Below are 10,074 nucleotides of genomic sequence, written 5' to 3' on the forward strand. Positions count from 1 at the left end.
ATCCACTCATCTTGCTTTAGTTGTTGTTTTCTTATCGACTTTGAATCAGTGACAGTTTTTCGTACTTAAGACTGCCAACAGTTCATAGTCGATAATAAGAAAGCAACAAATAAAGCAAGATAAGTGGATATAGCCGGTTGATGCTTCGCGCGCATCCACTGTTTTTTGTCTCGCCACATCAGACATTTTTTTTTTGCATTACTGCAAAGTGAGTGCTGCATCCTACGCCTATACTACAGGCTATACACAGCCCGACGTTGACTTTCATCTGTCCTTTTGAAGTCCCATCAGAGTATGTTCCAAACCCCCTTTATTGATCAGACTGCTGTGGTACTGTGCAAACTAAAAGAAGTAAAGCTGGTCATTATTTCATGGCATGATTGTGGTCATTTTGTTAGGCAGCAATGACTTCAGGCATTTTCCGCCGTTTCCTTCTCCAACTCTGAGAACAAGTAATCTATGGTTAGTGCTGATTCTTATTCATCAAACGGATGGGTACGTAATCAAGCGAAACATCAGGCTGTTGTAAAAAGAAAAAAATAGCGAGGTAACCGCTGAGCCTCACTTGGGACCGACTGCAAACGTTTTGTCAGCGGTGATTGTGGTGTACAGTGCTCAATATCCTGTAGATAATCGGGTCTGTCAGGAGCGCTGAGCGGTCACCAGACGGACAGTGTCCAAGTCTCAGACCTTTGTGATGACCTGTAGTGGTGTGCTGGATAATCACTTGCCAGTCGTGAGGTTCTCTCAGAGGCAGAGAAGTTCAGCTTCGAGTCAGTGGAAAGGGAAACAAGTTTTAGAATGTATTCAGATTTTTTGGTAAATACTTCTCCCTGTTCACATGGTTAGAAGCCAATCTGTTTCAAGCTGTGTAGTTCCAACAGCAATCTTAAAAAAAAAAAGACAAGAAAAGTCAATATCAGTTTGTTCCGATCACTTTGAGCACCTTTGATCAAACTTTGTGGTTGCCATGGAAATACATTTGTATGGAGTCTTCATGATATTTAAAATATTGAGCAATGGTCATCTTTATTCAGATTTTGTTGTTGTTGTTGTTGTTACCTTGTTTTCCAGTCTGATGATTCAGAAGTGCTGGTGTTAATATATTGCTACCTGCACTGTGCCTCGTCATTTGCTCGGTATCAGTTAACTTTCACAGTCTTGGGTATCTGCATTATGAACCTAATGTTTGCTCATCAGACATCATCATACTGTATCTAAATTGGAAATTAATCTTAATTTTGGTTGAGTAAGACGGTGTGCTCTCTTTTGCAAAACCTTTAAAATCCAGTGTAAGACACAGTGTAAAGCACCCAGTGTAAGACACAGTGTAAAGCACAAGCAGCACAATTTGTTTTTAAAAGTTGTGTGTGGACAGGATTTGACTGTTCTGTCAAAGGCAATTATTTAGCCAAAACATTGAGCTTGATTCATGATAGGTCTACTCTTGCACCACTCTCTTGAGGGAAGCATCAGGGATACAGTGTGTATGTTTAATTTCAACTCACTTTAAAGTCACGCATACATTAAATGAAAATATATCTCACATCGACAATTTTTCACCAATGGAAATATCCACATTTGTAGGTCCGCATAAGTTGTTATTTGCAGTAGTTATGTTTCAGTTTAGATAAAAGGGGGAAATATCAGTGAAAGTGAATTTAAAGGCATAATTTACCATTTGCATATGAAAGCATTAGTGCTATAAAATAGTTCTAAAATGTGAGTTAGGGATAGAAACAACCACTGTCAAAATTTGAATCCTTATAATCAATGTTAAGTGTTGTTAAATACACAATATGTGAACAATAGTTATAATAAAAATGTTTCCAGACTAAACCGTATACAGTTACGGTTTATTGAGAAAAACCCTGATATCTCATTATATTTTAGGTTTTATTGCAAATATTTCATATGGTAGGATGTTTTATGATACAACAGACCTACACATATGCATCAAATGTGATATCTTCAACATTTTTGAAATCACTGCTCCCAAAGGTAAACTGGACCTTTAAGTAAATAAAGTTAGAAATTCTGTGTTGCAAAAAAAACTCAGGACTTTAATTGATTATTTACCTAGGCAGGTTTTACGCACCATGAAGGCGAACGAAGAAATTTATTGTGCACTTTATTTGAATGTTAAATACATTATGAAATTCCTTTTCTGAAAAAGGCAGACACAAAATGCTGTTATTACATAGACGAAATGTGTTTCAGTTGGTGTTCTAAATAGTTGCAGGTAATGACTGCGTTAGCTGTGTCGTAATTCACAAACAAATGAGTGCCTCCATTGTTAACATTTTGTTGTTTGCTGATACCATATTTGGCATGGGAGTCTCTTCTCTTTTGTTTTGATTTGATTTGATTTCTTGGAGAGGAAGGGACACGTTGATTGATTAGGGGATGTTTTGATTGATTGCCCCATGTCCTGTGTGTATCTTTGGTTAGTTTTTTGACCGGGGACTGGTCAGTACTTATCTGATCGGCCACTTCCGACAGCTCTTTGACTGAAGCACTCCAGTCCCACTGCGCAGTAGAAGGGCTTGACTCCGTGGGAAAAGAGTTATGTAACACGGGGACGTTTTAATCAAAGATGATTGGCAAGTGAGGAGAAAAAAAAAGTGAATCCCTGCTAGAGGCCAATATCTAAATAGTGCTATTATTAACCAAGTTTATCTGATAATCATGTTTATGAACGCTGCGATGGCATTAGAAAGACTCGCTTGATTTATTCTTTCCCACCTTTTTTTCTTCTTTTTTTTTTTGGGGGGGGGGGGAGGGGATGGTGCTGCTTCAAGGTTTGTTTACAGACAGGCAGAGTATCCTTCAAACTTACCGCCACTCACTGCTTCACGCCTGGCCATGGTGATGCATGAACTTCTTGACAAAGACAGATTTGGAATTTGACGATTATTAGGACCTCTTTGCTGCCATATGGAATGATACTAATTATTACTCTTTCGGATTTTGTCCAACTTTACTGAAAAATGAAGAATGAGATACAGTGTATGCTCCGTATTTAGTGAACGTGATGACCCTGTTTTGAGTAATGATTTCATCTTGCATTGCTTATGAGGTATGCCTCTTTCTTTTACAGGTACAGTTGTAACTGAATAAACCGTGATGAAATTATTGAATGCCACCCACGAGAATAGTAGGCTTGTGGAATAAGGATATGAAACTTTTAAAAATCTATCTTATATCTGACCACTTTTACAGTCTTTAGTGGTCATTCATTAGTGTTGAATGGATTCATGGATAAAAACACACATTGCTGCAGAAGAAATTGTGTTTTGTTGCTGCTAGAGGAAGATTTGGTTTGTATGCAAGAACAAAAAAAAAAATGTTGCTCTTTTGTTCAAATTGGCATGTTTTCTTTTTCTTACATGAGGAACTTTACATTTGTTTGAATTGCAAACTTATGAGGCAACATATAAGGCTGATATTGAAGAAACATCTGAATTTGATTTTTTTTTTTTTAATCATCACCCAAACCCTCACTGCAGGTGTGTTTTGTATATGTGTCCTAGATACCAAGATGTACAATGTGTATATGTTTATGTAGTAGGAACACTAAATGTGTTAATGCAGTAAAAGGATTTTTTTTCTTGGGGGGGGGGGGAGTTGGGGAGCAAGTAATCTTTGATATTTTATTTTGTCTCACCTTGGTGGTTGGAGATTGCAAACTCTCCTCAGCTGTGGTATTGATGTAGCCCCCCCCCCCCCATTTTTGTCTGATCTTGTATACCCTTCACCCTTAGCATACTACAGGTGGTTCACTGCATTTTCAATGCACCTATACCTGATATGCACCTGTACCCCATGTGCTGTAAATGCCAAGTTAGGAGGGGTTAATGAGTGCAGCCTTTTGGCCAAAGTTCTGCAGAAAGAGAAAGATTTCTCCATTTTCCCCTCCTTTGTCTGACATCTTCATTTAATAAGAAATGCACAATGCAAGAGTTTATGCAATCTAGTACCTATCTAGCCAAAGTGTGAATAAGTGTGTTATTTTCTGTCAACTTAAATATATATTGCCTAGGTAAAGCCTTGTAAGTGAAGTATCATTATGTTGAGAGCTTGACAGGTGTTGTTAAAAAAAACCCAAAAGCAAACAAAAAAGATAACACAGGGTGCTGTCCACTGTTCCTTCAAACCTTGCCATAGTTTGTATATCTGGAGTAATTTTCAGGTTGAGTATATGCTGATGCATTCCTTTAGTTTGAATTATGCATATCGATTGTAAAAAGATGTGCGTTGTTATCTTTTGGAAGATACATATTTCATGCTCACTCATGATATCATGGAGTATTGATGTGTGCATGTGTGTGTTTATGTGTGTGTGTGTGTGTGTGCGTCTGTGTCTGTGAATGTTGAGCATTTAAGCACATATTTGTACACACTGATACACTCATTTATATCCAGTGTTTGAGGATGTGTATTATTTATGTTACTTTGGCGAAGTAACAGTGCAGGGAGTCAGTGTAGTGTTCAGAAACTCTTTTGAGTCTTTGTTTTTGGTTTGGTAGTTGGTAAGATGGAGTACCACTATGTATGCATCTTGAGAAAAATGCAATAAAGAAGAACTATCTACAAGTTTACATTGGTTTCATACTGTGATGAATATTATGGTGATGTTAAGCTTATATCTAATTTATGATCAGGCAGTTACTGCTTCTATTACTGTTGCTGCTACTACTACAAATACCACTACTGCCATACCTTTAATCATAAAATATGATGACAACTTAAATAGGAAAATATTAATTGTGACAGCAACAGTGATGGTTTTATTATGATGTTGATGATAATTACAATTGTTTTTTTAATTCTTTTTTTTTCAGATGATAATAATAATAATAATAGCAATGATAATAATTATTATTATTAATATTATTATTATTATTATTATTATTATTATTATTATTAGTAGTAGTAGTAGTAGTAGTAGTATCATTGCCATTATTATTATTATATTATCATCATCATCGTCATCATCATAATCATACATTGTATTTGGAATTATTTCTGTTGTGATTATTATGAAACATGTCATCTTCTCTCTGTAAACTTCTACAACTTTGACAGTGACTACTATCACCATTGCTACAGTACTTTTTTTTTTATCTTGACCATAATAATTGAAATATTGCAATCGTCCTGGCCTAAGCCGACCTTGCAAAAGTCGAGAAATTTGCTAACTCAAAGAAAAGAAGCTGTCCCCGTGGTTAGAAACATGTTCCATAATTCTCTCGTAAAGTCAAAGTCCACGTAAGTACGATAGGACTTTCTCCTGTTTCTTTGGATTTGACTTTTACACAGTTTTAGGCGAGGTAGAGTGCACGAAAGTGTATGCTCATTGTCTTTGTCATTTTCTTTGTCTACTACTAGTTTGTTTCATACATTTGCTACTTTTGCCGATGCACTGAAGTAACCGCGTTTATAAGGAGCGTCACATCAAGTACATGTACAAACTAGACTCAGGTTTGAGAACAACCACTCGAGGAAAGTTGATTAAGTTAGTCATAGCGGGCATCTCAGAGAGCGTATCGTGTACAGTATAGCCTGCCTACATTACGAGAGTTGGTCTATGAGGTCCCAGCCCATATTGTTAAAGGACAAGTCCACCTTTACATGTGGATTGAGTGAAGGCGACAATATTAGTAGAGCATATCAGTGAAAGTTTGGGGAAAATCGGACAATCCGTTAAAAAGTTCTGAATTTTTAAAGTATCTGCGCAGTCACTGCTGGATGAGAAGACTACTACAGTGTATGATGTCACATGCGTACAACGATAAGGAAAATAAAAAGAGAATTTCACAAAACTTTACTTATTAAATAAAGTGCACATTTCTTCGACTTGTCACTAATATATGTTATGGGTAATATTATTCCCCCCTGCCTCCTGAAAGAGAAAAGTGAAAATATGTTGAATTTTCTTTATTTTTTCTTTATATCGTTGTACACATGTGACATCACAAGCTATAGTAGTCTTCTCATCCAGCCGTGACACTGAGCAGAAACTTCAAAAATTCATAACTTTTGAACGGATTGTCCGATTTTCCTCAAACTCTCACTGATGTGTTCTATACTAATATAGCTGCATTCACTCAAACCACATGTCTATGAAGGTGAACTTGTCCTTTAATTTATGCCTGAGCTGCAAAATCTCCACGTTGTTCTTTTCCAGATTTTCTGAGAAGATGACTTTTCTCTTTACATTGTAAAAACCCAGATTTGGGATCTATTAATCGCCTGTGGAGACGCATAGAACTCATAATCTTCCTGATGAAGCGATACTCTTTGTGCGGAGCCTTCATAATGTTGATATTTGAATGCCGGCAGCCTTCACGATGTCATGCCACGGGTATTGAAGTTTCATCTTGTGATCGAGCACAGAGGAGGCAGAAAAACAGTTTAAACTCTGTTTACTTTTACGATGCGCTTTAAATCCTAGCAAAATAAATCCTGGTATACCGGACTGAGAGACAGGCTGGTCATATACGACTCGGTTATTTGGTCATCAAAGCCACACTTCGTGCTATTTTCTTGTGGTTTGGTGCTGGGAAGGAAGGGGAGAAAGGGATTGGGGAGGAGGGAGAAGGATGTCAGAGTCGGGTTAGTGGACAGGCGTCGAAACATGGAACTGCTGTTTTCAATCGGAACATTCGTGGTTGACTCGTCAAACGAATTCAGGATATTGATGTCGAACTGACCAAAAGGCGCCCTCTTTCTGACAACAGGCGGTACGATGTAGGAACTCGTCTGCGCTTGATGAAATGAGAATGGAGGCCGGTTCGTTGCTTTCCGTAACCTTCTCTTCTGAAGACGGTTTTGTGACTGTCCACATCGGATTTCGACTCTCCTAACAGGAAGGCTTGCCTAATTTCTCTGTCTTCTCTCCAAATGATTTCACTGCATTGCACCTTGTTGTCTAAAAGCATTTATATCTGTTTGTCTGTCTGTCTGTATCTATCTATCTACCTGTCTATCTATCTATCTATCTATCTATCTATCTATCTATCTATCTATCCATCTATCTATCTATCTATCTATCTATCTATCTATCTATCTATCTATCTATCTTCAAGTTGATTTATTTCATTTCCAACAAGCAAAATAATTGTAAGTACAATGAAACATTCATATACACAGATGTCAGAAAATCAGTACCACAATGCGATGAACAGAAATAACATTGTAAAAAGATACAGGTAAATTATCAATAGAGATACAAAAAAAATAACTGTTATATCACTGTGGTAAATGCATAAGCAATATTGCTGGAAATGGAGGGGACTGCTAAAAAGCAGAGCTTGTAGAATGCAGTCCCCTCATACAGAAAAAAAAAAAACCAAACATATATTAGCAAAAACAACAATTTCCCTAAGCGGTAGTAAAAAAAAAAAAAAAAAAAAAAAAAAAAAAAAAGACAGAGTAATACACACATACATGCACACATACCTACGCACATTGACAAACACAAGGCGGCTCTCTTGTAAGGAAAGATTGATGAGAGGATAGAAAGATAGTGAGGAAGGTAGTAAGTCCGAGGTGGACAAGGGGGAGGGAGGGGGGGGGGGGAGAGAGGAGAGGGAAACGATGGGTCATAACCAGGGCACTGGAGGCACAGAAGCTCGGGCTCACTGATAAACAAAGAGTAGTGAGATTACCGAGCAACAACAGTATTGAAAATCAAAAGTAAAAAAAAGAATGAATCATTATGCTGCATACGAAGTTTTTAAATTATTCTTTAACTTTAAAGAAAATGTATTGAAACTTAAAGCTTCTTTTATATTATTATCAAGAGAATTCCAGAATTTTGGTCCAAAAACCGTCCTAGTCAAAGGCAAATGATATTCATGGGATTGACGGGTTGGATATGCATGAACAGTTTCATTCTTTAAAAACATAGAATCAAACACAAGGGGGAGAGAATGGTCGGTGAGTTTGTACATGAATTGTCCTAATTGCAAACGATAACTATCCATCTATCCATCCAATATTATCTATCTATATATCTATCTACCTATCTATCTGAATGTGTATCTATCAATCGATCTATCCGTCTATCTGTATTAACATCTCTCCTTTTTTTTTTTCTCTCTCTCTCATTATATGCACATGATTCTGACTCTGACTGAGTATTGTAATAGCTAGCAATCTCCGGGGATAAGGATTAATTCAAGTAATTCTGGCTATAATTCAATCAAACTTTAATGCATTGGTGAAGTTTATAAGAAATTCTTACCAACCAGGCTACAGACAAAATTGGCAAGTTTAAGGTCAAAGGGGTCTTTAAAAATTATCAAACTTATTGCCCTCCTGTCCACAGTAGACCACGTTATCATACCCACCGTTCGTGAATATACCTTGTTCAATGCTTAGCTGATATGGCAACAAACTGGACTTCATGTGCAGCTGAAATATAAATATGGAACAGAACTAGTGGGTCAAATAGTTTCTGTAACAGACCCTCAAAGAAGTACATTAAAAATGATTATCGAATAGAACCCGCCTATGAAAAAATGCATCGTAAGTACTGGATATCTACAGCCCAGTCATGGTAAACGCAGTAGGTCCTCAGTGAAAATCAGCAGGAATATTCATCTGTAAAATGTAAATGTGTGAACCCGTGTGAAAGGTAGGGGAATGAAGACTGTCATCGAAAGAATGTAGGTATACAGCCTGGAAGTGAGGCTAACAGTCACAGCGCGTGGCAGACAATCGAGGGACCGCTCGAACTTTCCCCGACCTCCCGGGGGAGGGGGATCTCCGATCCTCATGGGGTCGCTTTATGCCTTCCGTCCGTCAACGCGCGCCCCGATCTGAATCACATCATACCGACGAGCGAATGTTAACCCATGGACCCTATCCATGGTTAACCGTTCATAATCTTTGAGAGAACGAGTGCATGTTATGAAGCTGTCTCTCACTGCTGGAGATGAAACCTATCTTGCGATAAACGGGTCTGTCATTTATGGCAACGCGAAATGGCCTTTCAAGAGAAGAGAATCGTTTGTATGGTACTCACCTGTCGTGAGGAAACCCGACCAACTGACCGTGACAAGCCTCTCCAGCAACAGCGCGACACAGTTGGTGATCGTGTGTGTGTGATCTATTGTAATGTTATGACCATAAATATCTAGCAAGGGAACGCACTGGAATGGAGTAAAGTAAACCTCCCCCACCCAAATAATGATGATAATAATGACGAAAATAAGGTAGCATGATAGTCACGAAATACAATGATAATGATGAAATCATGCAAGGGCGATGACAGTGAAAGTGAAATGCCACACAGTGTCCAAAATATTAATTAAAGTCAACTTCATCACGGATTGAAACAGCGACTTGGTGTTTGAAATGATTCCTACAGCACTAACTTCTCTTCAACTAACTCAACATCAAAAGGCGAGATGAAAGTTGCCCTTGACAAGCGACAGCTTCACCTGGATGGTGAAGACAATATTTTAAAGGGATGGTAGTATATACCGTTGAGATGGGGCTTCAAGTTTCCAACGTTTTTGATGATGATTCTTGGGATAATGAGAAAGCTCTTATGAAATAAAGAAAGAGCATACAATTCTATAAGAGGAAATCAAAGTTTATTGGATTTTGAATGGTTTTGAAATGGCGATATCTAAAACAAAGCGATCCTAATAAAAGATGTGATCCACCTTTTATTGGGATCGCTTTGTTATAGTCTGGGTTTTTTTTTTTTCGATGTTTCAGTCATTTCAAAACCGAGTTTCATCAAATAAGCTCTAAATTCCTCTTAGAATTGTATGCTCTTTCATTATTTCATGAAGTGGTTTCTAAGTATCTCGCAAAAAAGTTTAAAGCTGTACCATCCCTTTAAGGTTGAGTGTCATGAGGGTAAGTATATCTCTATTTCTGTCCTGGGGAATACATCTCTTAAGTTGCCCCATAAAGGTTTTAAGTATTGTGCTCACACTACCCACGTCTGTCAGCAGCAACGCTTTGTGTCACAAAAATAACAGTTATCGTCGATTAATTAATCTGGGCTGGATTTCCATTCTTTTCTCGACTAATTGCTTTTTCATGCGAAAC

The sequence above is a fragment of the Diadema setosum genome, chromosome 4 (assembly GCF_964275005.1).
Source record: "Diadema setosum chromosome 4, eeDiaSeto1, whole genome shotgun sequence".
NCBI classification, from domain to species: Eukaryota; Metazoa; Echinodermata; class Echinoidea; order Diadematoida; family Diadematidae; genus Diadema; species Diadema setosum.